Source organism: Achroia grisella, unplaced genomic scaffold (genome assembly GCF_030625045.1).
Source record: "Achroia grisella isolate CSIRO2021 unplaced genomic scaffold, CSIRO_AGI_Agris_v1 utg903, whole genome shotgun sequence".
NCBI classification, from domain to species: Eukaryota; Metazoa; Arthropoda; class Insecta; order Lepidoptera; family Pyralidae; genus Achroia; species Achroia grisella.
Genome location: NW_026713061.1, coordinates 2,179,152 through 2,205,511, shown reverse-complemented (window position 1 = coordinate 2,205,511; position 26,360 = coordinate 2,179,152). Strand labels below are relative to the sequence as shown.

Genomic DNA, 26,360 nt, shown 5'->3' with positions numbered 1-26,360 from the left:
TTACTTACTCGTATTGTAAATATGCATATTGTATATTTTATTTCACATAATGATATAAAAAGTGAACAGAATAGTCTCCTTCTATTCCAAGTCACAGTAACGTAAGCAGTCTTAAAACTATAAAGTAGTGTTTGTCTTATATACACACAGTATATAACACAAACAGTGCGCACGCCGCGCCCCGCTTACATTTTCCCGGATTGTTCCGTCTCTTTGTATGCCCTGCTATTGTTCCTCTTGCTAATGTTGTTAGTGCACTTTTTCTACGACTACGCTAATTTAAATACCTCTCTTCCTTTTGTAAAGAGACTCGTCTTCCGTTTTCCACGAGTGGCGCGCTCCCTTTGCGTTTGAGACGTCCGTGTCGGGGGAATACATTTAAATGAGACACTTAATCACCCGAGTTGCCCTAGCATTTCTTAAAGGCATTTATTCTCTTCATTCATTACAAGTTTAACTATATTTAGACCACCTTATAGAAAACAAAATGAATCATATACACCGTTTTAGCACACAGTGGCCATTAGTTTAGGCACGTACTAAATTCTAAAAGTATGAGTATGTGGATAAACTTTCTGCGAATTTCGTACTCAGATTTGCCTGGAGTTTTGTACGTGCAACCCCTCACAGTGCGATGTTTGCAGTAGCAACTTCCTCGAACCATACTTTACCGAACTTTCATCATACTTTACTTTCTCGGTGTTCGTTACGGGTTACTGGAATAACGTTTGTAAGCTTTATTTCTTGTAAGGTTTTTGAAATACAAGAAACCATTTCTCAATTGAACTCTTTTATGATCTAGGTACATATAATTCATAATAGAATACTTCAAATTATATGTAAGTCTTTCAGTAGCTAGAGCCCAGGATTGACCACAATCAAAAGACAAATAAACTTTATACTCCAAAAACAAGCCCTTCTCAATCTGTGGTATTGCACCTGGCTGGACTATTTTTAATGGGCACCTATGAACAGCATTATAAAATCGCAGAGGATTAAAAATGGCTATTTGGTTAATTTATATACGATCGAAGTGGAAATGAGAGGTGTACCAGCAAAATCTCTACAATTTTTCAACAACTATCTTCTATACTAGAACATGTATCTAAAGTTTCACTAGCAGGCTCTTACCTGATTTTATTGGGCAGGGAGAGAAACACGAGCGGTAAAGGTAAGTGTTGACGTACGTCGCAAAGGAGCCTCTTATTTCTATACCCGGATCCCGTCCCGGGAACTGCTCGGAATTTTCCTTTCTGCCACACTGTGGATCCGGCGCTCGCACAGTGATTCCATGGAATACAAAGAAGTACATTTCTCGTTATATTTAATTTAAAATTAAATTTCTTAAAAATTCTTCCTTGAAATTGAAACCTGTAATGGCTAAGATGTTGATATTAATTGTTTCAATTAAGTAATGACAAGTGCTCATTACTTAATTGAAACCATCAATATTGTCTATTTTTTCTGTTTATAAAAGTTTGTTATTTCAAAACAATGATTAATTTGCGTAAAAGATTAAGTGTTATAAAAATAAAACTTCTGAAAGTAATTTCATTTGTTTGGTTTCATTGATTTATTTTTTGTCTTGTTAATTAATAGTTATTCATGTACAAGAACGACGTATTTGTAGCCCGTAAAAGAAAATTAATTTCTTTAGTGTTAACGCAACCGTATTTCCACCTTTGTTTTATGAAGGTGAATTTAATTCATCTGCAGTCTTCGCCGCAGTCATATGTTATGGTACTTTGCCTATTAATTTCTGTACTAAGCTGAGTGGATCAGAGTGTCGACGCAGCTTTCCCGAACATATCCTATGATGCATAGCTTGGCTCTGCAGAGCTCGCTTAATGAAATATTCGCAGCTAGAGTGAAATAAATACTGTCATCAATCACAGGTGGTTCTATTCCGCAGATGAGTTACCAGTTGCAATCTTCTTTGCGGCCTTACCAATCGTTTTTGCGACCTATTTATAATTACTATTTAACTGTACTTAAATAGCACTCCCAAGTCAATCGTTTCTCAATCAGCTGTTCCCCATCGGCCCGTACCCAATTAAGTACGAATGTAAAAACATTTATTATTTTTTACATTAATATTTCGAATTCTGTATCTTTATGTTTTCTTATTTTTTCCCGCAATTCCGTTCGAGAGCTATTTGAATCAGAATAAGAAATATTTTTCCTCTAATGGGATTATCATAGAAGCTTTTGACACGTCAGTTTTCTTTTACATTTTATCATCCTGTTCGAAATGAAGCCTTTTCCTGCTTAAATGTATATCATTATTACTAATATCATTAAAAATTAATATAAAGCTGCAATTTAATAATGTATTTTTTATTTCTACATTCACGCTAATTCCTTTATTGGATGAAAGTAAAAATAAAAGTACCAGAAATGCATTGGTGGCTTGTTTAAGAGTAATTGTTAGTAGCTAGTGACCATCAACAAAATCGATATGAATGAATTAACGGACGGTGCATGTGACATTTGACAATGTCAATCTAATTTATATGGTTTTACGCAGAAATACTCGGTATATTCCTGTAATATGTCACACACATCACTCATTACCACTACGTTTCTATTCAAACGGGACGCTAAACTACATTTTATGAGCGTATTCATAAATACATTGCATATATACAATAGTCGAGATGTATTTATCAGGAAAGAATAGAGAATAATAATTCATTGTACAAGTAATTGATAACATTATTGATTCTTCTATATCCTGAACTCACAAAAAGATACGTAGAAGGATCAGTGGTGGTAAGGAATGGTGCTGAGTAACAGGTCACGTATGTACCATAACTTTGTTGCTAACGTTATTACGTCAGACGTGAAAACAGTAACTGAGCGACGTGACCGCAATAGCAACAATCAATTGGCTTGTGTTTTATTACTTACAATAGATATACTCCCTTTCTCGTGGAACACTGATTTTATTTAATATTGTAAGTAATAATATTTGATTTTTATTATTTCAGTGAATAAAATTCCATATAAGAGAATAATTTGGTCTTAAAATTATCCTTATACCGTTGTAACATCCAGTAGTATAAATAAAAACAGACTAAGATCATCTTGGCCCATATCTAATATAGAATTCCGATCCCATCACATGAGCGATAAAACTAGTCTTAGCTTGCAAAGTTGTTTTTGTACCTTTTTCTAGTTAGTTTTGTCCAGTAACGAGCTTAGCTTAGTTGACTTTAGTACATAATGTATTTTTATTATTTAAGTTAATTCAAGGATCTTAAGCGACAACTACATCTGTGAAATCACTACAGTATAGGGTCATTCCATACTTGTACATTGTATCTGCTATGATGACAAGACTGGAAGTCGAAGAAATAAAATTGCTGTGCTAAAATAAATTATTGTCCATATAATACTTAGTGGTAACTGTCACCAATACGTGTCGACAGACCATACCACAGCCGTTGTGTCATCATGTGCAATCCATGGTACAATTTGCGATGTCATTCCTGGGAACTGAGATGTCACACCCTTCAACCGCAAATATACTCGTAGTTATTTGAATTCTGATATATGTAGGTGAGACAGAAAGCCACGACGACAACTTTGTTGCAAGTCTGCCTCTACAAAATTGATAATTATATTATTAAAAGTGCATTCCTAATACGTTGATTTTTAGGGAGTGAGTTTTTGGATTGCCATCTATAGGAATTACAATATCCCTGAGCATGCAGACCGAAGCATGACGCAGGCTTTATTTTATCATCAGTCAAGATGACAGTTGTATTTTTCGTGGCCAGCGGCCGACGTTGAGGCGCCTTCTCTAGGTCGTTTATCACCGACTCTACTATCGTGTCCATTTCTTTAGTTATTTATAAACAAAACCGTAGAAAAAAAAACGAAGCCATTTACATCTAGTGACTCTAAGATATTTTATAAAGCAATTTATACTTACCATAACTTCTCCAAATTTGAGAAATTATAGCGATCTGTTTATATTTCTTTTTTTCAGTAATTTATTAAATTATATAATTATTCGTTTCTCAAACAATCTCAATTCAAATATCTAATTGCGTAGTAATCTGCAACAAATAATTGTATAATTCATATTTTCATATGTTTAGCTTTCTAAAAATAATACAACCTGGGAAGATGTATGATACCTGAAATGCAGTATAATTCTATATAAATTATCGATAATTATTCGTTTTTCGCATTCATTCGAATACGTATTTGTTTGAACGCAAACTTCATTATGTAAGACAAAATTACAATGAAATTATTATTATTATTTTTAAAATTTCCGTACACTCGATACGACAATTTTGAGTTGACATTGTTTGATAATTAATTGTTTTTCAAAGTCTCTAAACATGTAAAGTAAAATCCAGTCTAAATTGTTCTTTTTCGTATTATGAGGGTCCAAATTCAAACCGTATTCTGCCTAGATAGTTTGTCTCTGGCTGGTTAGTGGATCTGCAACATACATTCGTTGCAATGTTAAGTTGAGTTTTTGTGTGTCACTTGTATAATTAAATAAATGTATTATATTTTAAGATACATATGTTTATACAAAAATATTCCAGACAGTTTTATTGTCTTTTTTAATAATCCGGATTTATTTGTAAAAAATATTTTCAATATCCAAACGAACTGGCATCTACTTAAAATTCCGAAGTATTAATTCTGATTTTAATGTACAATTTGAAACTTAGCCTTTCCATGACTTTATACGCAAGTTAAATTTAATAATTCAATTATAAAAATATACCTAATGTAACGTAAGTATTCCTAACATTTTCTTAGTAATGTTTTTTTAAAATGATGCAAATATTTAACTGTTTATATTTGTATATTTATCTAACTAAATTGTAGATAACTGAAACCCCTCGCCAACGTCGTGTATCGTACCGGTAATTTAAAATTATATGGGATTTTTAAAATCCCATAGGGAAATGGCAAGTGGCTTTAATAAGTCCGCATACGTTGTGTGAGGACGTCGCTCAACAATTAAACTAGAAAAGTTTGAAAGGATTGTCAAGTTTAAGTTTATAAGGTAACCATCTGAATTATTTATTTCATTTAATAGGAATCAAAAATCTGAAATACATGTATCTATGTAAATTGACTGTTTGTAAAATTATTATTTTTGTAAATGCATTCTGTCCGTTTGTTTGTTCTTGCTAATCTTTGAAACAGCTGGACCAAATTTGATTTCACTGTCATATGTAATGAGTTGTGTAAAGGAGTAACAAGTTGCTTTTATTTGAGATATTTTATTTATTTTAACAAAAACTAGACATATGGACAAAGTCATTGATATATAAAATAATATCCCTTTAATTATAACTACCAATAAAAGACAAATCCTATATCATTTATTATAAAAACAAATAATTAAAACATTGACCTATTAACAATATTATTATTTATAAATGTTTCAATTTCTTAGTTCCACAACTAAAAAACATGGGTTTGTCTAGCAGCAAGACCTTCATTTAGTTCTCTATAAGAGCTCAAAGTACATGTAGGCATCTAAATCTAGAAGCCCAATTGTGCTCTCAATGATATTCCATGTTCTTACAGTGTAATATGCTTCTTGTGGTCCTGGTATAGCATTTGAGATGGGAGTATACTTCTCTAAAGCATTTCCTGGATCTCCTAAAAAAAAAACAACATATTATATACTATAATATTAATATTTATTTACAAAAAGTATTATTTCATTAAAAACACAGCACAATAACTGTTGGTGCTGATAAATAACTATGTTTCTAAATTACTGAAGTTTAGAGCTTAGATGTAATGATGTTTGTAGTTTCATAATAAAATTTTCTGCTTACCAAGTAATCATAAGGATTTATTCCAGCTTAAGTCCTCTAGATGTTGCTTAATGCCTCTGGTTTGCCCAAATGTCATGAGTAGCTCCAGTTCCAGTTGGCATCCACACTTATAATCTCCATGTCAGCATTACTAACCTAAATTTTTTTTCCAGATTAATTACATGATGAAGATTATTTGAAACATAAGTCTAAGTGTTATGGTCATTTAATATTTAAGTAAACAATTTATTGTTAGTATATAAGTAGCTTTAGAGATGTATAATCATTAACATATTTTGCATGTCTAAAATCTTGTTTATTGTTAATTTATATAATTATATTAAAAAAAGATATTAAAAGTGCTTATATTATTAAACATGTCTTTTAATTTATATTTCACTTACCAATTATATATTTAATGAATGGTATTGTTTTCTACAGTAATATCTCTTCTTAATTTACAATGGGGTTGTGTACAGTCAAATACAGCCCAATACACCCAGCATTCCAAATTCCAATTATAAAACCTAAAATATAATTAATTTAATTTAATTAATTGTCCTCGGAGGAAAGTGCCGGAGAGACTGCACATCATCAGACTGTTGCATACTTGTAGGTATACTTGCTTTCTAGATTTTACCATATATATTATCAAACATGGTACTCATAGATGTATTTGCAACAATAACAGTTGCTAATTGTATAGAAATAGATACCTTTGAATATTTATTATCTATCCTTTACTCAGATTTTAATTTTATATATGTATTTACTATATAATATGCACAGCAATATCACTAATAGGCTGTTGATAAATATGCCTGTAGCATAAATAATAATGCTACTAAAACCTGACATAGTCAGCTAAAGAATAACTATGTCCTTGGAATTTTATATATGTATTTACGAAAATATAATAACTGTGGTTTAAAAAATTACAATATTATAATATAAGGTAGGTCTGTAAATTTCGATGATACCGGCATATGAGTTCGCACGCATATTACGCACCAAATCTTTATTTAGATTATAACGTTTTCTAAATTGTTCATTTTGATTGGATTGGTCGCGTAATCGCCGTCTTTTCACTTTCCTTACTTCTTTTTCGTAGGGTGCACACATTTCCAAAAACTCCAATACTTCGAGTTCATCACACATAATTAAAATTAAAACGAAACAAAAACAATCGAAATAACTGCACAAACATGTTATAAACATAATAAAAACTGACATAGAAATAGAAATAATAACCAAATTACAATAATGAAGCTATAAATTAGAAAACAATTCTATAAAAGCTCATATGAAGCCACCGTAAACTGAATTGTTTTTAAACGGTCTTTTTGACAGTTGCGTCCGCTTAGATCTGTCAAATGAAACGCTCATAATACATAGCCGGTCAGTTTTCGGGCAGAAGACGTTCAGTGTCACACCGCTGACTGGCTGGCTACGTAATTAATATATATATATAAGAGTTCATAATACATATACAACAAAACTGAATTGCTTTTACTATTAGTAGTTACTAAACTACTAGTTACTCGCCCCGGCTTCGCATGGGTGTACATGTATTATTATATATATAAACCTTCCTCTTGAATCACTCTATTATATTTAAAAAAAAAACGCATCAAAATCCTTTGCGTAGTTTTAAAGATTTAAGCATAGGGACAGACAAAAATAGCGACTTTGTTTTATACTATATAATATAATGACTACGAAAATATAATAACTGTGGTTTAAAAATCGTATTATAATATAATATAGTCGAACTATGCGTTATTGTGTCATTAAGAAGATAATTGACCTTTAGACACAATTTTGGACCAACCGTCGTGTATATGTATAGCGTAATCTCTGTCTGTCCGGTGTAACTATTATACATATACTGTACATATGTACGTAATTAATATATATATAAAACATATAACTGTTGGCATCTAAGCGGAAATTACTTATTATAAAAAAAATACTTATATAGGTACTATATTTCTTCAATTGTAAGTTTTAATCATCTCTCAACATTAGGTAAGTCCGTGTGAACAAAACGTGGACAAAGTTAGTGTAGTATATTCTACGAGGTAGATGAAGCAGGCTATGCAACCGGAAGACGGCGTCAGCAGTACGTGAGGCCGTACTGCGCCGCATAGCTCTCGACTCGCTCCACGTTTATTATCGAGTGATTGCCTGTCTGCGTGATCCGACTCGCCAACCATTCCTTTGAAGCAGTAGAAACGTTCTTTCTTCAAGATTACTTTTATTTTATTTGAGTTTTATAGTCTGTCGCGTGATTTGGAATTATAGTAAATGCAAAAGTAATCTGCGTAATCCGCAATAAAGTAGTGAAATAGAGATTAGGTTTGCTTTGGTCTTTGTACCTGTCCGTCTAATATTTTCTTCTCAGAATAACAAATGGTAGTTATTTATTACTTTCAGTTGATTCACGTGATATAACGCCTGGTCGCGACGCGTCTATGCACATGTATAGCGTTGCTTGTCGACACTTTGACAGTTAGTAGGGGCAAGTCTGAAATATCGGCGTACGCGGCTTAATCGCTCAGCGTACGATATTGGCGTTACATCATGTTGTCAGTGGAGAGAAAAATTGCCGTACTGGCACACCCCGCGCCCTGCGCCCCGCTCCGATCGCGCTTTTCCGCGCATCCCGCACGCCTCACTCGCCAGTGTAGACAGCGCGTTTATATTACTTGAGGATTTATTGTAGTTTTACGAACGTATATTTATCTCTATAGAGGAAGAAAATACTTAAAGTTAGAGGGATGTTACTGCTGCCAAATTTTGATTGACTTTTTTTTATTATTTTGCTGTATTTTCTCAAGTATACTTAAATATATTTTAGTACTATACAAAGTAGGTATTATATTACTACTATATGTCCAATAATACTGAAAATAGATATATAAGACTAACAAATACCTACTAGAATCTTACAACTATATGTCTACACTGTCTATCTTATTTATTATTATTAAACCGACGCTTATAAAATAAAGTAGGGGAAAAATGGGACTCGGCAACGTCCACTTTAACAACTTTACGGGCTACTTGTATATTAAAGTGTTATAACACTCGCAAGCTATAAACTCGACTCAACCGTGCTGCGCACTTTTGAGGTTTATTCTTAAAGTAAAATAGTAATAGGGTATTATATTTTATCCTATTCAGATAATGCATTATTATTTTATTTGTTATTATCTTCCGTACAAAATAATAAAGTTGAAGGTTATATTTACTTTATATTAAACTTCATATTACTGGAAAAAAATGCGATCACGAATTACAACAGTATGTGCCGCTGGGTACCTACTATTCTTACTTCAATATTAATTATTAAGTTAAAAATTGTGATAATGTATTTAGAACAATATATATAAAGACCTTTACAAATTTGGAACTAAGAAAACAGAGAGGGCGTAATGCGCGTAGTCGTCAGCTAGTAGCCCCTGTTTCCAATTACACAGTTCGTTACGTTCTAAAAAAGAAAGAAAATAGGAGGAAAATGCTTTAGCGCTATGGATGACCGAAGGGCATGACCTATGAAATTTGCAAAAATCTATACCGCACACTAAACCTATTAAAAGTAAAATCGGTTCGTATTGTTAATAATTTTAAAGGATTATACACTGTACGATTGTAGGAAGTATTTGTACATTGTACGACAGCTTTTAATTTTACATATACGACCCATAACTTTTGACCTTTGACCATCATGGTATTTTCAATAATCTAAAGAGACAAATATAATAGAAATACTTCTGACAGAAGAATTTACATAATAACATGGAATGAAAATATTACAGGAAAAATGGTTAATGTTTATAACTAGCAGTTTTCATCAATTTACTATCTACACTAGTACACATTTAATCAATATAATCCTCATTTAGCGATGACAATGTAATTGGTAAAATACATTTATCTAACTACGTAAATTAATAGACTATTGTACTTTTTACTATTAACGCTACTACTATAAAATTTGTTTATTACAGACACACAGACTTTTGTACTACGGTAATGTCTACATAGTGAGAATTTACATCTCCAAACCCAATTTGATGCGCATATCTACTTAAATGACGGCTAAGAGTAATAGGTACTAACCAGGTTTTCCTTTAAAGAATTTGTGGGACAGTATTAATGTAGATAAGTTTACATACATTCGTAGATATACAAAGGATTTCAAGCTGTTTTCGCACTGAAATTAATATTTCATATTTATTTTTAGACTGATTTAACTCGTTATAGGACGAAAGGTATGGCTCAGGGGAAATCAGGGTACCAACCATGAAAATTACACTGTTTTAGGGCTTTATTTTCTAATGTTCCCATACATAATTATAAATATTATTAAGACGACAAACGTACCTATATATACCTAAATATGGAGGATTTAAATTAAATCTTCTAATAAGGACCAGTAATTCCTGAGGAATAAGGAACTCTATTTGTCAACTCAACAAAATAAGTCGAAATTAAGATTAGTAATGTATTGTAAATATAATTTTATACTATTAATATTACAAAACTCATACCGTGTTTAGTTTGTGATACACGGTTATTGTTATCCTACTTAGCTACATACTTATAGCCTGACATACCTCATTTACTTCGCCGTAATGTATATATTGCGCCATATAAGCACAATACATCTGCTTCAATGACATTTTGTATGGCATAGACATGTCAATTTCTCAATTTCAATTCCAATAGCAAAGCAATATTTCTAAGCTAAATAAAACCTTGTAAATACGTACAAATAACATCGAGATAGATGATACGCTTATTTTTGCCTACGAAGCTCTAACGTCTATTGATTCATAAGGACTCTGGCTACGATTAATGTAGTCTCGCATTGGCGTAGTCTATTCAATAACAGACGCGCACCTGCTGGATTTACGAGCACCGCAAATTCATTGTTATTCGCAGCCAATGAGCATGACGTTCGCCTTGTATGTACTCTTCCTTGGAATAATGGTTCTCATCATCATTCTCCAAATATATTGGTTGGGTTCCTTTTAAGGGCCATTTCTAAGAAATAGCTCTCGGTTTTGATGTGACGGCTGCCGGCCTTACCTCATCCCCTTACCGGCCCTTACACAGCTCACCGGTAATATTTAGGAAGATGTATACTTTCCCTCACATTATGGTTTTCCTACATACGGAAATAAGTAGGTACGTAATTTTGTGCGGGTACCTACTGTAATATATTATGCGACACGTACATAAGTAGTCATATTTGTAATATGCAAAATAATAAATTAATTTATTAAAGATTCACTAACTAACAATTGTAAACATTAGGTTCCACCCACGTGACGTCGTTCCTATATGTACCTAATATTACTATATATCTGAAAACCGTATTAAATATACAAAAGCAATGTTAGAATATTTTCTCGAATAGTCGACGTAACCATTAAATATAAGGAAATGAAAGGACCTATACAGATACCTACCTATACTGTATACATTAGGTTATTTTTATCGCAAAGAGATTAATTTAAATCATAATTTAAAACTGATGATCGCAGAACCATTAAAATTATATAATATAGAATTGTGATCAAAGTATTTTTTTTGTTACTTCAAAATTAATTTACAGATGCATGAAATATTGTTTTTAATCAACACACTCAATCTGAAATGTGATATCCATATTCTCAAAGTAGACAAGTAGGTTTTATATAATAAGTTGTTAATATATTCTTTTCTATTATTACTATTTTAACAGTAATAAAACTTTATTAATACACAATATTGTATATGCTTTGAATTTTTTTATTCATCAAACTATAGTAGATATATTATTAAACGTAGGTGTGGTCAATGTGAGTAGGTATCGTTAATTCAAATCCGATTAACCGTTTAATAAACATTGAATAATAAATATTAAATATCTACTTTCATATTAGAGGTTATTCTAAAGTATAAACCTATTATTTGCCTCTGTTACGCTTTCATTTGATAATATCAGTTATACAAAACAGGCTTAGTAGCTGTAAAATGTGTATTAAAAAAAATACCTGCACTAAAATAACCTCTGTATGAGGAGAATCTCAACTATTATGTAATCCCTGCCATACTCCAAGTAAGTATAATACTTACTTGGAGTATGCTAGTTGGTAAGTATAGTATGGTTTTAGTGGGTAATCTCGATTACCGAGAATTATATGACCCACATGTATATTACCTACATTAGCCTACGTAAGGCATGCATAAAATAAAAAGGAGATTGGTGGTTAGTCATAATGTATTAAAAGAAAACTTATTATTTGTTTCCTTGCATAAATATATGTATTATTGTTAGACAATATTTTCTTATGTCAACTTTCTTCCTCTCATGAAGTTTGTACAACATAGTTTCTATGTAATGTAAACTAACTATCGATTACTTGTTCTTCCTGGACGGAAATCTAATAAAGCGGTATAAATGTATAGTGTATTGTGGATAATTGTACCAGTACATTGTTGTGGTCGAGTGGCTGGTTTGGTCCACATGGCACAAGATTGCGGAGGCGGTGTTTGCTCTTTGCCGGAGCCCGCAACGGGCTTACGGTTCAACGAGCCGTGCAGCGGCCGCGCAGCCTCTCGGGTCGCGTCTCTGGCCAAATTGAAATATCTCGGTGCCACGGGTTCAGCATTCGCGTTGTACGCCACACTACTGCCACGCCCGTCGTCCGCTACATGCACACATATATTTTAGATGTTTACATTTAATTAATTGTCACTAAAGAATACTGTGCACAAGTTGTAATACTTTTGATAACTTTTTTTTCTTCCAAAAATTTAAAGGTTATAAATAGTTTATTTGTCATTCATTAGAGTTGTTTTAATTTTTACATTTTAAACCATTATTAATTGTATTTGCTTTTTAATCCGTTTAAAATAAACATTTTGTATTTAGTGTGTATGGTTCTTCAGACGATTCAATTTCCGTTCACAGACAGCAACGGAATTTACGTGCGCAGATTTACATGCCAACGAAATTATTCCAAATGGTCCCTCGAAGGATCTATATTTTATGATTCGTACCGAACACATTTTAAGGTTTCCCGAATAAATTAAATTATCACATTATATTTCTATGCTGGAATATGTTTTTAAATGTAAAATATATGTAGATTTTTATTAATTCCCTAGTATTATGTTCTTGCTCATCTCAAAATATATTTAAACTATGTATAATTAGATTAGTCCTATATTATAACGTACTTTACTTGCATAATAATATTAAATAGTAGCAGGTTCTTACTACGATATTTAAATACATAAACTACTTGCCTTTTCAGTTGCAACAAACTGTTTTTTTTTTATTTATATATAAGATACAGTATATATAATAATTATATTATAAGAATTTGCATTCACTCGAATTGAATGTAATCTATGGAGTCCTATAACTTAACTCTTCTCTTTGGACATGGCAAAAGTAATAATAAAATACGGTCGAGTTACGAATCCATCGTTATAAGTAGTCATATTCTATAAAAAAGCTATACTTGTAATTTAGCAAAGGACTAAATTAAAATAAGTATAAAATGATATTAATATTGAAATGATTTGAATCATAGAATTTCGGGTTGTTAATACAAATTTACTTCATATTCGTTTTTTATACGTTTTATTACATTTTATTATACAGCTGTTTCAGAATAAGAGTTACATTTTGAACGCTAATTATAGAAAGGTATAAAAAATGAAACCAAATAAAAATGTTAGTAATGCGAACAAACATTGACTAAATCGATAACCTTTGTTGAGGTGGTTGGCTCACGAAGCCCCTTTGCAGGTAATCCTGCCCACTTGGAGTTATTGCCGCCGAGGGAAGGAAAGATTACCTCGGCGGGAGATAAGGAGGTCGACGGGGCTTCGAGTGCGATTGTCCCCGAGTCAGGCATCGAATTGTGTCAAGTGAAGCGGCAAATTGAACGGCCGAGCCTTCTGCACGCCTTGCTCTCTAATCGTCACATAAACTGGCGGCGCTAGAACGTTTAATTACGTAAAATGTCTATTTGATGTATTTACCAGTACGAATAATTGTAGTTGATCATCAACTTTCTCGTGATTATTGTTCCCAAGCACTACTAGTACTTACTTAATACGATGCGTCTTATTTTTCTCGCGGCGTGTATGCACATCTAAACCGATTTTAATCTATCTTGTTTTAAGAATTAAACAGAATTCGGTTTGTGTATACACAGCTCGTGTGTGTACAAGTTAAATTTATTGAAGGAATAGGAAATAAAAAATTGTAAGATTCGGTTTAATCCAAACGTAAAATATCATATTTGAATTAAATTAATTTATTATTAACAGCATTTTGAGGACAACAACAGCCGCTGTTGAGAGAGTTTGATGTTTTGTTCGAAGCTACTAATAGACGACGAGGAACCAATTTAGACTCATTTCAGAGTTCTTCCACAAGCGTATTGAAAATTAACCAGCCAAAATTTGACTCATTTAATCATGTTAACGCTTTTTGCTCTTATAGCGTCATGCTTGGCTGACATGACAAATTATACAGTATAGGAAAAAGCATTGAGGTTTTTTCTGCACTTTTGGCAGACCTCCAAATTGCATAAGAAAATCTGCATCGCATTTATCTATCTGGTGGTTTATAGTTTTGCCTATGTTATTGTTATTATTATATTAAAATAGTTCAAAATTGTTGAACATTTCCTGCTCGTTAAGACCACAAAATTGTTTTGTAAAGCTAAACGAAGGGCCGCGGCTTGTCAGAAGTAGTCAAGAGTTGCGTAAACACTCTGTGATACGATTTCAGAGAAAGTTGAAATGTTTTAAATGCTGAATTCTAATATGTTATAACATTTAAGTATTAAATTAATTATTAATTACAAGCATATATATAAAATACAAAGGTTTTAGACACTTCTCTAATATTTACACATATGGAACCCGCATGTAAAATTGCATAAGTCCTGCTATGCTAGAATATATTGCATTAGTAACTGTAAGACACACGGATTTGGCAGAGATATCCTACGTGTATAAAGGGTGGACAAAACTATATTTATAATGTGTTCTTTCGAGTCAGTTCGGACTTTTAGACGTGAATGATTAACAAATATTCAGAGAAAAACAGTAAAAATTTACACACCACAGTAACTACAATAAATTGTAACTTTCTTAATACACGTTTATCATCATTACTGTCTGTCCGTCCTATGTATGTTTAAATCTTTAGAACTATGCAACGGATTTTGAAGCTGTTTTTTTAATACGTAGAGTGATTCAAGAGGAAGGTTTATATATATAAAATACACGTGTGAAAGCGGGGCAAGTAGCTAGTAATGTATATAAGAATAAGTAAACCACAAACATAGTTATATTAAACCTAGTATTATTATAATTAAGATCAAACTCTGTATACAAAATATAGTATTATATTTTTATAATCTGTGTAATAATTTTAAAGAATTTTATATTTGTATTATATCACTCAAATGTTACTTATCAAAGAATTATGTTATAAGTAAGAACAAGTTACAATAATATTGGACTAATTTCAACAATATTAGTTGTAATTATCCATCACCGTTTTTTAAAGCCTACGTAGGTATTTTAAACCCACAGTGTTTGTTTTACGTAATATGTATATTGTCGCATTTCATCATTTGGGTAGGAGTTCTCGTTAATACGTAAGTGCCCATAAATCGTTTGAACACTAGGTGGATAAATAATTTGTAGTAATAATAGTACTCACAAAAGCTTTTAAGCACCGTCAAAAGCAAAATAATAAACTAATTTTATTGCATATTTTACAGGGTGACTGTACAAGTAAAAGGATAAAAGATATGACTTATTAATATACTTGAATGGCAAATCATAGGTGATATCCCATGAGTTATATGATAAAGTGATGTCCGTGCTATTCATATGTAGAAAATGATGGTTATCATTGACCATCAGGCAGTCCGTCAGATTATTTGTCATTCAAATCACATAAGAAGACAAATTCAATGCTTTGTGCTACTTAACTTTCTCTGCAAAGACTATCAGATTAAAATATGAAATGGGCAAGTATATAACGTTATTTTGCAGGTATACAGAGATTAGAGATTAACACTCTTAACCATAAGAACGATAACTCAAGTAAACACTTATCATTCACTGAATGTAGTATCATTTCTATAGGCGATAATTATTACCACTTTATGTCAGGCCTGTTTATTTGGCATTCTACTCGTTTAATAATATCTCCAAATAATATTTATTCGTTTAGAAAAAAGAAATTTTATTCTTATGACGGTATGTAGGTTTTACATTTATCTCATAAAATAACAATAGGTAATCAAGTCACATTACTGACTAATGTACAGAGGGTTAGAAACCAGAAATTTCAAAAATAAACTTGTTATTTATATTATGCTGGTCCATTAAAAATATTTTCCTAAAATTCTCACGGGAGCAAGAGCAGTTTCACGTAGGCGAAGTTGTTGAAAACTAGTAAAATATTATTATAGAATTAAAATATATACAATAATATTACTTTGCAAAAGTATAGTTTTGTTGACTTAATAAATACCACTGCTACTAAAACGGTTATCCCTGAGCTTTATGTCTAGCTAAATCAATGTGTATTATATGTCAAAGGTTTTAAACTACTAAATGATGTCGCTCTCAATGTCCATCATTATGTTATTTAATGGAAAGTGCAGTGATTTTTAATATTAGAAAAGGGTTTTTTTGCTTTTTTTCTTATTAAAAGTCTTGTTAGATGCTTCTTAATTTGAAAGGTGATATCAGTGCAAAGTAGTGAGGTGGTAGACGGCAGATTATGAGTGACACTAATGATAGGGCGCTCAAAAGTCGTAGTGCCACGTAGCGTCTTCCAATTACGATTCAGCGTCGGCGGCTACGTCTGCCGGGCTGGAGTCACGCTGCGTTCCATTCGTTACCGGGACGTGCCACCAACATCTGGACCCGCCAAGCTTTAACTCCTATAACTTCTTGCCGCGAACAAAATTGCTGATATTTTTATTAGAAATAGATTGTGTCTCTGATTGAAAGACAAATAATATATTCTTAGAAATATTTTTCAATTACTCTAGGATTTAAATAATAGGGACTATAATAGGATATATAAATTTATTCCAACAAATTCATTTCCAATCCGTAAAAAATAATAGGGCCACAAGTAGTATTATTTTCTATTATAGGCATAGATTTTATCGCTGCAATGAGAAATAACAAAAACAAACTCATTTATCCTGTCATAATAACGAATAAACGAGATATTGTTATATTTGGATTTATCAATAGTTACGTATATTTTGTTATTTATATTACATTAATATTTATTCAAGCAATTTCACAAATATCATTAGCGAATCAAGTTTCCTAAATATTTCATTGTCCATTCGCTTGAATTTATGTTACGGCCGACGATCCATGCCAACTCCTTTTTACGTTTTTCCTTTCATTTAGTTTCTCCGCTAGTTTCACCTATCTTCTTGATTTATTTCGCTACATATTTATGGTAAAATATAATTGAAATAAATATCATTCTAAACCATTATATTACTTACTTGTTTATATATTTCAATTACTCGTAATGGAAGATTAGTGTTTCAATGTTATATGTAATAAATAATCGAAAAGATAAAAATGTTGCAAAATTACTGTAAATATTTACTATTCCTATTCTATTTTTTCATATCTGCTAATATCGTATATAGCTGTGTTAAGTTGAAAAACTTCCTTCGGCAGTGAATAAAATTAGGTATTTCAACAAAACACTCCACGTGGAATTCTGTGATAAGGAGAAACTTTCCCTTGCTCGCAAATTACACTCTGAATTTCGTTGATAGAGAAACTTTGTTCAAATGAAATCACTTCAACGGTCTGTACGTATTTTGCCTATTTCACTTCCTGCGAAGTCACCGTAGCAGGGCTTTTTAGTGATTCTGTCCTTTGGGTCCGAAACTCAGAAAGAACTTTTACTTTCATAATGCTTACTAAACTAATTTATTAGTAGTTTTTTTTTAAAGAAAATACTGTATTGACAATTGGAATCTAATAAATACTCGATTATGTTCTTATACAAAAGCCATTTAAGCATTTTCTGATACTAACGTTGCTGAGAGACATAAGTTCACTTCGTTAATCTGAAAAATATAAACTTGAAGTTGCATTCATTATAATATCACAAACTAGTTAATCTATATAATTTATTATTATGATGCATGGGAAAATAGTACTGGACTACTACCACTGTGATTCGCAAACAGTTTTGTCAAACTATGTTCAGATACTTCTACATACATTTAAATACTCTTGAATAGAATTGGAAGAATCTTATCAGAACATCTATCGACCGTTATATGGAAACAGTTTTCGATATGACTCAAAAGAAATTTTATTGATTGCCAATTTAAGGTGGCTTTTCTACCAGAATTTAAATTAAACTTTAAACTACTAATTATTGTTAGATGTTAATATAACACGTCTACTACGCCCAGAAACTTCCAACACAAACCGCTGATATACTTCGATAAAATGAATTAGAATGAGCCGCAAAGGCTTAGGTAACTGATGCAATAGTAAACTATCCAGCGGTTAACATTACCAGCTAGCTCGTAATATGAATGAAATGCTGCTATAGATATCCCAAGCCACGCCACTCCCATTATGATATTGGCCTTTGAGTGAAATGTGTTTTTATGTATACATATTTACTTAAAATACATGAAAGCGATTTTCCCTAGCTCTTCACGGTACGTGACTCCAATGTGTGTAATGAAATTGACTTCTCTAAATACAAATTATTTTAAAATAGCTTTAATAAAAATATCAATAGCAATTATTGATTAATTTTTATTGTAACTTTTGTCGTAGTAGCGATATACAAACAGTATATGAACTGATAGGCAAAATGGACTAATCCCCATCGCTCCTTAATAGGAAGTTAACGTATTGTAATGCTCACCATTCGATCAAACTATGAATCTGAATTACGCTACCTTGTTAATAGCCCTCAAGGTGATAAACAACTATCTAGCCAGCTCGATGGTAATCAATTACATACAGTAGGGGTGTCACGTGCGCATTGTCGACCCTGAAGAAATCTTATCACACCCTTTTTGAAGAACGCCGAGGTTTATTGTCTAGAGGAAACGTCAGCAGTCAAAAGAATAACATTCCACAACTTGAATTTTATCAGTAGCAAAGTCCTCCGAAATTTCGAAATTTACCGTACAATATGGTCTACGCAGTTGTTTATATTTTAAAATCTGAAATCGTCATCTAAGGATGTTAAAACAACAAGGATTGATTATAAATTGACATTATCTATAATCAATTATAAAATAATATGAGTTAAGTTGAAGAATATATCAAAATCTACTGATCTTATTTTGATTTAGGTATTTTATTATAAGAAAGGATATAGCGGTTTCTGTACTACGTAGTCCTTGTTTTTTTTTAATGTGTGTAGTTTGTCTCACTAAGACTTATTCTAAACAATTAAACACTGGAACCAAATAAAACAGTTTCTATAATGACACTGCAAAACTGGAAACTACAACTTCCCAATTATATGTTCTAATTGTTAACCAACATACATTTCGTATATATTATTATAGACGTCTCATTTTTGCAAAATTACGTAAGTTGCTATATGTAAATAGTTAATGAGCTAACACAATAATGGTGTGAGCGTGGATGTCATCACTGAACGAAAAGATAGTATCGACAGGAGTGGCGTTGATCGGCACGTGCGCCCCGTCAAGTGCATCAGCCGCGTCAGCGGATGCACTGAATGTCGGCGCGACACGCGACCTGTACACCGTCAATTACGTGATTGACAACTTAAGCGATCACAACTACGCCCTCGATATTTGCACTTTTACTTATAGTGGTCATTAATCGATTGATTAAAAAATCTAAGTGTTCACAAAAATAGCTTTGTGCAAGTTTGTAAGTGTTTGTAACCAATAAAAAATAATATGAATATGTAGGAATGTTAAAACTTAGGTACTGTTTTTGTTTCCGTTATTTCTGTCTATCCCAAACGTAAATGCCATGAATTCATAACAACAATAATACGTAATACTTACATAACATAATTATAAAATAGGAGTCTAATACATTTGTCTAATTTACAACTGTACTGTGAATAGATTCGTGTAAATTTCCACAACGCGCCCAAACTCTGGCACTAAAATTAATCAAATTAAGAAAGTTCCCTGGAACAACACGTCGACCCTCATTTCATAAGGTAATTTCGGTGGTGGACCGTGTACTGACGCAACGCGACAATTATTTTCATATAACATAATCCTGTTGCGTTGGGAAATACGAGGCGAGTGATCGTTGAGCGTGTGATTTGGCCCATAGCGACCCCCGCCCGCGCTTTTCGTTGTCCTACAGCTCCGCTCGCCGCCGCTCTATGGTGTACATCGACAGGCTGAGGCTCGCTACGTCACTGCTCCCGGAAAACTCGTATTAATGTAAATTGGAGTAATCTGCCCTTACTCTCTCCGTTGTCGGCACAAAGCGCCCCTGTCTTTACGACTTTGTATATCTGCTGAATTCTGAGTCTTTCCTATATTATTTTCAGTGTGTATTTACCCAATGGATTTTGATTATAGATACCATGTGTTATATAATGGTCTATTTTATCTAATAATGTGTTGTATAGTCTTTGTTTTGGCTTTGGTTTTGGTTATTAAACCATGTAAACTGTAATAAATTATTTTTGATTTTCCACTAAAAAAATTGTTGGTCATAACCAAATTCATAGGTAGATAATGTAGGTATATATTCAATAACATACTGTTCAAGAACCCTTCCATTATTAAAGCCAAGTTGAAACTGAAAATTCTTTTTATTTGCAATTTGGAATTCAAAAATAATATTACGTTAAGTTTATCTTTACCTTAACTATTTTGAATAGTACCTATTAGAGGTAAAAATAGACTTGTAATATTATTTTTGAAATATAAAATTATAATATATAATACATTTTCTTTGCTTGCAGGTAAGCTCTGCTATCACGAAATAAAACATATTCACAGACATGGTAATGGTAAGTAAAACAGATTATTAACTAACATGTTCATTAACTTACGATTGTTTATGTCCAGATATTTTCATCAAAGAAATATCATAGCAATATTCATACGATTGAAATTGGCTTTTATAAATAACAACTCGACAAGAAAATGTTGTTAAAGTAAAATGTTTGAGAAATAATTAGTCATTCGCCATTCACAGTGGTAGGCGTATTAAAATGTAACTTATAAATAATAGATTAATATAACTCACTATTCCTAAATTCCTTATTTTATATTAAGGACAACAAGTACCAATTCAAAATCTAATTAATCATAAATCTGAAACTTTGTCATAAGAATTGACATTAGTTTCCGCTACCATTTTTCAAGATATGTCGCACTGGCTAGAAACTCTGGGAAAACGGAGAACATTTGATTTTAAGCCTCGCGGACTATAAGTGTTATTTCTTCAGGAGAAGTATTATTCTACGAGAGCAGCGCAGCTCCGCCGTCTCGAATGCTCCATTTAGTTCCAAAGTTTTTCTCGTTTATCACCGTTGGGCTCTCACAGGCGGAGATTTTTCCTTTAGATTTGTTGTCACGCCAGACCTTTTTAATGTACCTTTCTTATCGTGGCGTGATTAAGAACGAACTTGTTTTAGATTTAAAACTTTCGTGACTACTATTACAATAAAAGTATGATTGGTACCAGTCTCAATTTATCAATTTTGTTGTGCCACGAATACACCGTATTGAATAATGATAATAGGTTAATAATCCTAAATTCCAGTGAATTTATGCTATTTTATACAAAGTTGAAAAAAGGTACATAGTATTTAATTACAACTAGTGATCATTGGAACCAAGATTATAAAGAAAATATGTAAATGAGTGCACAAAATGTAACGAATAATGTAATCGTAGGAAAATAACGGAGACATAAAATAGGAATATATAATATATTATAAACACTCCTATACAAACTCTTTTAATACCACTGGAGTTCTTAAATAAGATAGGCAAAATGTTAAAAGTTAGTGAGGCGGAATGTTTGTTAATTAAGCGACAGAGACTCAGTAATGATAAAAAGAGCAGATTACGGTGCCGGTTCGCCTTTAGCCGAACAGGTGCGAGCGCCTGCAAGCTATATGCTACAGCTACAGTCGCACAATACTCTACCGAGTGCTGCGCTTAGATAAAAGGATTAGTAGACTTTCTACTTTTCCTTTATATAGGAGGTACTAATTGACGATTACTTTATATCCACCACTCAGCACTTAATTAAACTTGACGTAATCGACAATTTCACATCTTTGGCTATGAGATTAGTTAATGGCACCCAATGCTATCTTTATTTTTTAATATCATCGTCATATAGAATAAACTATTCTTACACTATATTTAGATAAAATAGTAGAGTTTATTGTAGTACTTAATTAAATATTTATAAGCTTCTTGTATACAATATAATCAATATAAAAATTTACTCGAAATATATATTGCAGAATTTACAAAAGCCACTGTAAATGTCGTCGGAGCTTTCGTTTCAATGTCAATTTAGAATTTATTGAGTACGGACTACGTATACCTCAGATCGGATTTCGGCGCATCCTTAATGTTTGGCTTTAATTTATTGCGTCTTGAAATAGGCTCACTAATGGGATAACTTCGTTTACTTTAGATCCATCCCCCTTGATCCAATATAATCTCGATAACATTACAGTGTTGAGGTTAGTATAAGGTTTGTTCACTTGAATGAAAATTTGTACAACAATAGTTGATGTTAAACCACAACATGTAATTAATTCGTTAAATAAACATAATACTGTAGTCCAAATTTTCACGATTTAAATAATGATAATATTAATAATAATATTTATTTTACTGCTCACAAGTACCTTACAATGTAAATAAATCATGTTTAAAAAAAAATACTATTTATAAATGCTCAAAATAAGTTTATTTGAATAAAGGATATTCTATTCATTCAAGTTATTCCCTGTGAGAGTCTGAAGTCTGAACTAAGACGAGTATTACAGATCTCAAGTCCACTCTAGGACATTACAGTACTATATATTACGCCTTAAAAATATAAATTATTCTGTTTGTGAGGTAATGTTATACAATTTTTAGCTTGAGAGTGAATGAAATCCCTCTGTGTGTGTGCTTGAGAGAGGGTGTAAAGAATTTAGATACTACTGAAAATCTAATGTCCACTCCAAAATAATAAATCAAAAACTGAGAATTTATTTTGAGACGAGTGAAAATGTCTATCTTTTGTTAAAAATAAGTAGACGAAGTGCCAAATAACATGTACTTATCCATAATTATTCTTTATTGGACTTAAATACATTTGTAAGTATATTAATTACAACTAATGTTAACAAAGGAGGACTTATCTCTAAAAGAGATCTCTTCCAGTCAACCCAATAGAGCGTGGCTTAGAAAGTGTTGAGTGGATCAAAATGTGCAAATATCCATATACAATATGATACTATTAATTATATATCTCGTTCTTTACTTCTATATGTGTTATTAAAATTCTAATCAGCTCAAAACGCTAAAAAAATACATGTTTTTAGCACATTCGACAGAATAAAGGCGAATGATGCGAGTATTACGATATGAGCCCTCTTCAAATGGCATGAAGAGAAAATGATTTAGGTGTAATCTTCATATGAGTAGATTGTATATAGTTTATGACATATTAGTGAATCAACTTCTATTAGTTTTATTTATCTATTATCTTTTTTGTATATACATACACGTTATGATGATTGGCTACGATATCTTTGACAATTTTGTGCTAATTTTTTATTCTTTTTTAACTGAATAATTAGGTATCAGGTCTCAGAATAATTTTGCCATTTTATATGCTAAAATATACATATTATCTTTAATATAGGTATGCTAAACCCAAAACAAAGTATTTTACATGGTTTATTGCTATATATCTGTTCCCAAATGTTATCAGGTCACCTAAAATTGGTGCGTCAATTGCATTGTTTAAACCTATATCGATTGTTGACAATTCCTACATCACGGTAGTGAAACTTATTTAAGTTGCATTTACTTTAAATTTTATTGCAGCATTTTTACTGTATACATAGATATTTGATTATTAATTTTATTATATATTGTATGTACATATTTAAAGGAAGTCCTGCTATAAAATATACCTATATTTTTACAGTAAGTATGCGTAAGGGTACCATTGATACTGTAGGAAATGAGAACTCTTGATCGAAAACGTTAATTTTATACGATTCACGTATAGTGTACATTAGGTGGCTTATTAATATATTCTTTATTGCACAGATGATAATATAATTTAGAAATAATTTGAGCAAAGATGGACTTATCCCTAGGAAAAGATGTCTCCAGTCAACCCAAAACAGTGGCATAGGTGGTATTAAATAGGTAAAAAAATTATTGTTCAAATGAAAACAATTTTTTTATCCCAATTAACACACTATAATACTGAATTCATTCTAAGTTTCGGTTCAGTAGTTGCATCGTCTATCTCTGTCTGTGAGTAGACTCTACCGGCGACTCAAACAATACTCTACCACATTCGCAGACTTTGCAAACACGTATTCGGCAATATGCCAGTCTCGTCGCAAAGGTCAATAACACAGTAATTGGTCTCACTAGGCTTTATCCTTTCTGTCTATAGAATAGGGACGGTTAGTTGAGGATATAACCTGGCAGTTCATCATGTGTTAGGGTCGAATGGGATACTATACTCGGCGATATTCATATTGGACTTGGAATTCGGCAAACGATCAACGAGTGTTTCAATCTAATTTGTTATTATTTAATCATTAAATAACTGATAAATAAAAACCTACATAACAGTGTAAAAAGCGGAACGGAGTAAGAATTATATACCGAGATAGACTGAAAAAAAATATGTTGTCTTCTTTGGTACCTTAGTCCTTTTCTAACCGCTAATCAGCTTACTTTGGCTAGAGTGGAGATAAGGCAAAGAACAGGATATGTAGGCATAACATCTTTGTAGAGTCTAGAGTCACTGGTATCACGGATATCATAGGATAACGTAATATTAGTGATGCTTCAGTATATAGGTAACAGCTACCACGTATCATCAGGTGAACCGTCAACTTGTATGCCGTTGGAATTACAAGAGAAAAAAGAGAGGGTTTTTAAATATTTTATTGTTTATTTAAAAAAAACAGATATTATTTTAAATACATTGAACTAAAAAATAATAGAAAGTATCTTTATACTCGTAATAAAAATATATGACTAAGGTTGTCACAAGTATCTCATTTTTGATAAAATAGTAATGTTCCAATGCTAGCAGTACTTAGTTATAAAATATTTCGTTTATGAAGTTGTGGAATGCACGTAATAAATATCAACTAATATATAATATTCCTAGAATGGAAAAAACCGTGAATTGGATATGGTAGTAATAATAAATGTAACATTGATAGGTATGCGATAGTATGTCGTATTACTGACTGAAGCAGAGAAGTGAAATTGTTTCCCTGACGGCTCAGCGGCGCCAAGAGACATAATTTCGACTCCTACGTCTTTCCAAAGATTGGAAAATGCCTCTGCAACTTTTCTACTTACCTACAAAAAGTTAACGCGAAAACTTTGTTGATAGCTTAAGAGCTATTTTTTATTGTTGAGTATTATGTTTGCAAAAATGGATATAATTGTTCGTCAAGTTTTAACTTATTTTTTGGGTACTAAGTTGTTTATATATTGTTTAATTTGAACTACGCAAATACCGTATAAGTAGGTATATATATTCTTATTATATGCTTATATGTAAAGAATGCTGAATGTTATTATTATTAATAAAATAGTTCCAAAAAAATAAACAAATATCCAATTATAAATGATATAAGTGTATGTATCTTTAAGTTTTGCTTAAATCTAAGACAACATTTTTATTTCCTTTATTAAAATAATTTAATTAATCAAACAGAACATGGTACAAAACACGGCCTTAAAACTAGAAGGATTTTCGTAAGTCAATCTGAGAGTTCATCGCTAACGTTAGCCCTATTGATTTATACAATACAAATAAAAGCGTTTATTTTTTTACATTTTCATTTCGTTCTATTTCCGGCTCAGGCAAGCTTTTTTTTATACAAGCCAGTGGCTACAGGTAGTCGTGATTCTAAAAATAAATAAATGGTCCTCCTTATTTTCCCATAGTACACGTGTAACAAAGAAGTAATATATAATATATTTATTTACGATCTTCATTTACCACTTGCAACATTATGAGAAGTGTCTGATAGTAACATCGAAATTTTCATAAAAGTGTACTTAAAATGATTTGTTGCATAAAATGTCCGATTTTCGGGCAAATGGTGCTGTAAAAATGTCGGTAGTTGGGCATAGGCAGGCTCACGTAAACAGCACGGTAAATCACGGGAAATATACGCCGCAGCTCGACTTGGACAATATTTGTGCCAATAAAATCCTCCCTAACAAAGCTGTTGTTGTCAACGGAAAGCCGTCTGACCTGTTT

The 26,360-nt window shown here is 31.9% G+C and overlaps 1 protein-coding gene and 1 long non-coding RNA gene across 2 annotated transcripts in view; one reads left to right on the top strand and one right to left on the bottom strand.

Moving 5' to 3' along the window:
- The window catches only part of LOC131853640 (E3 ubiquitin-protein ligase MIB1), a 176,795-nt gene that overhangs the window by 63,174 nt on the left and 87,261 nt on the right, over positions 1–26,360 (top strand). The window lies entirely within an intron of this gene.
- Positions 5,357–6,276, bottom strand: LOC131853643 (uncharacterized). The gene is made up of 3 exons (XR_009357999.1): positions 6,209–6,276; positions 5,826–5,960; positions 5,357–5,643 (listed from the first exon to the last, which is right to left on the bottom strand). It is a non-coding gene; the product is annotated as an uncharacterized LOC131853643 (long non-coding RNA).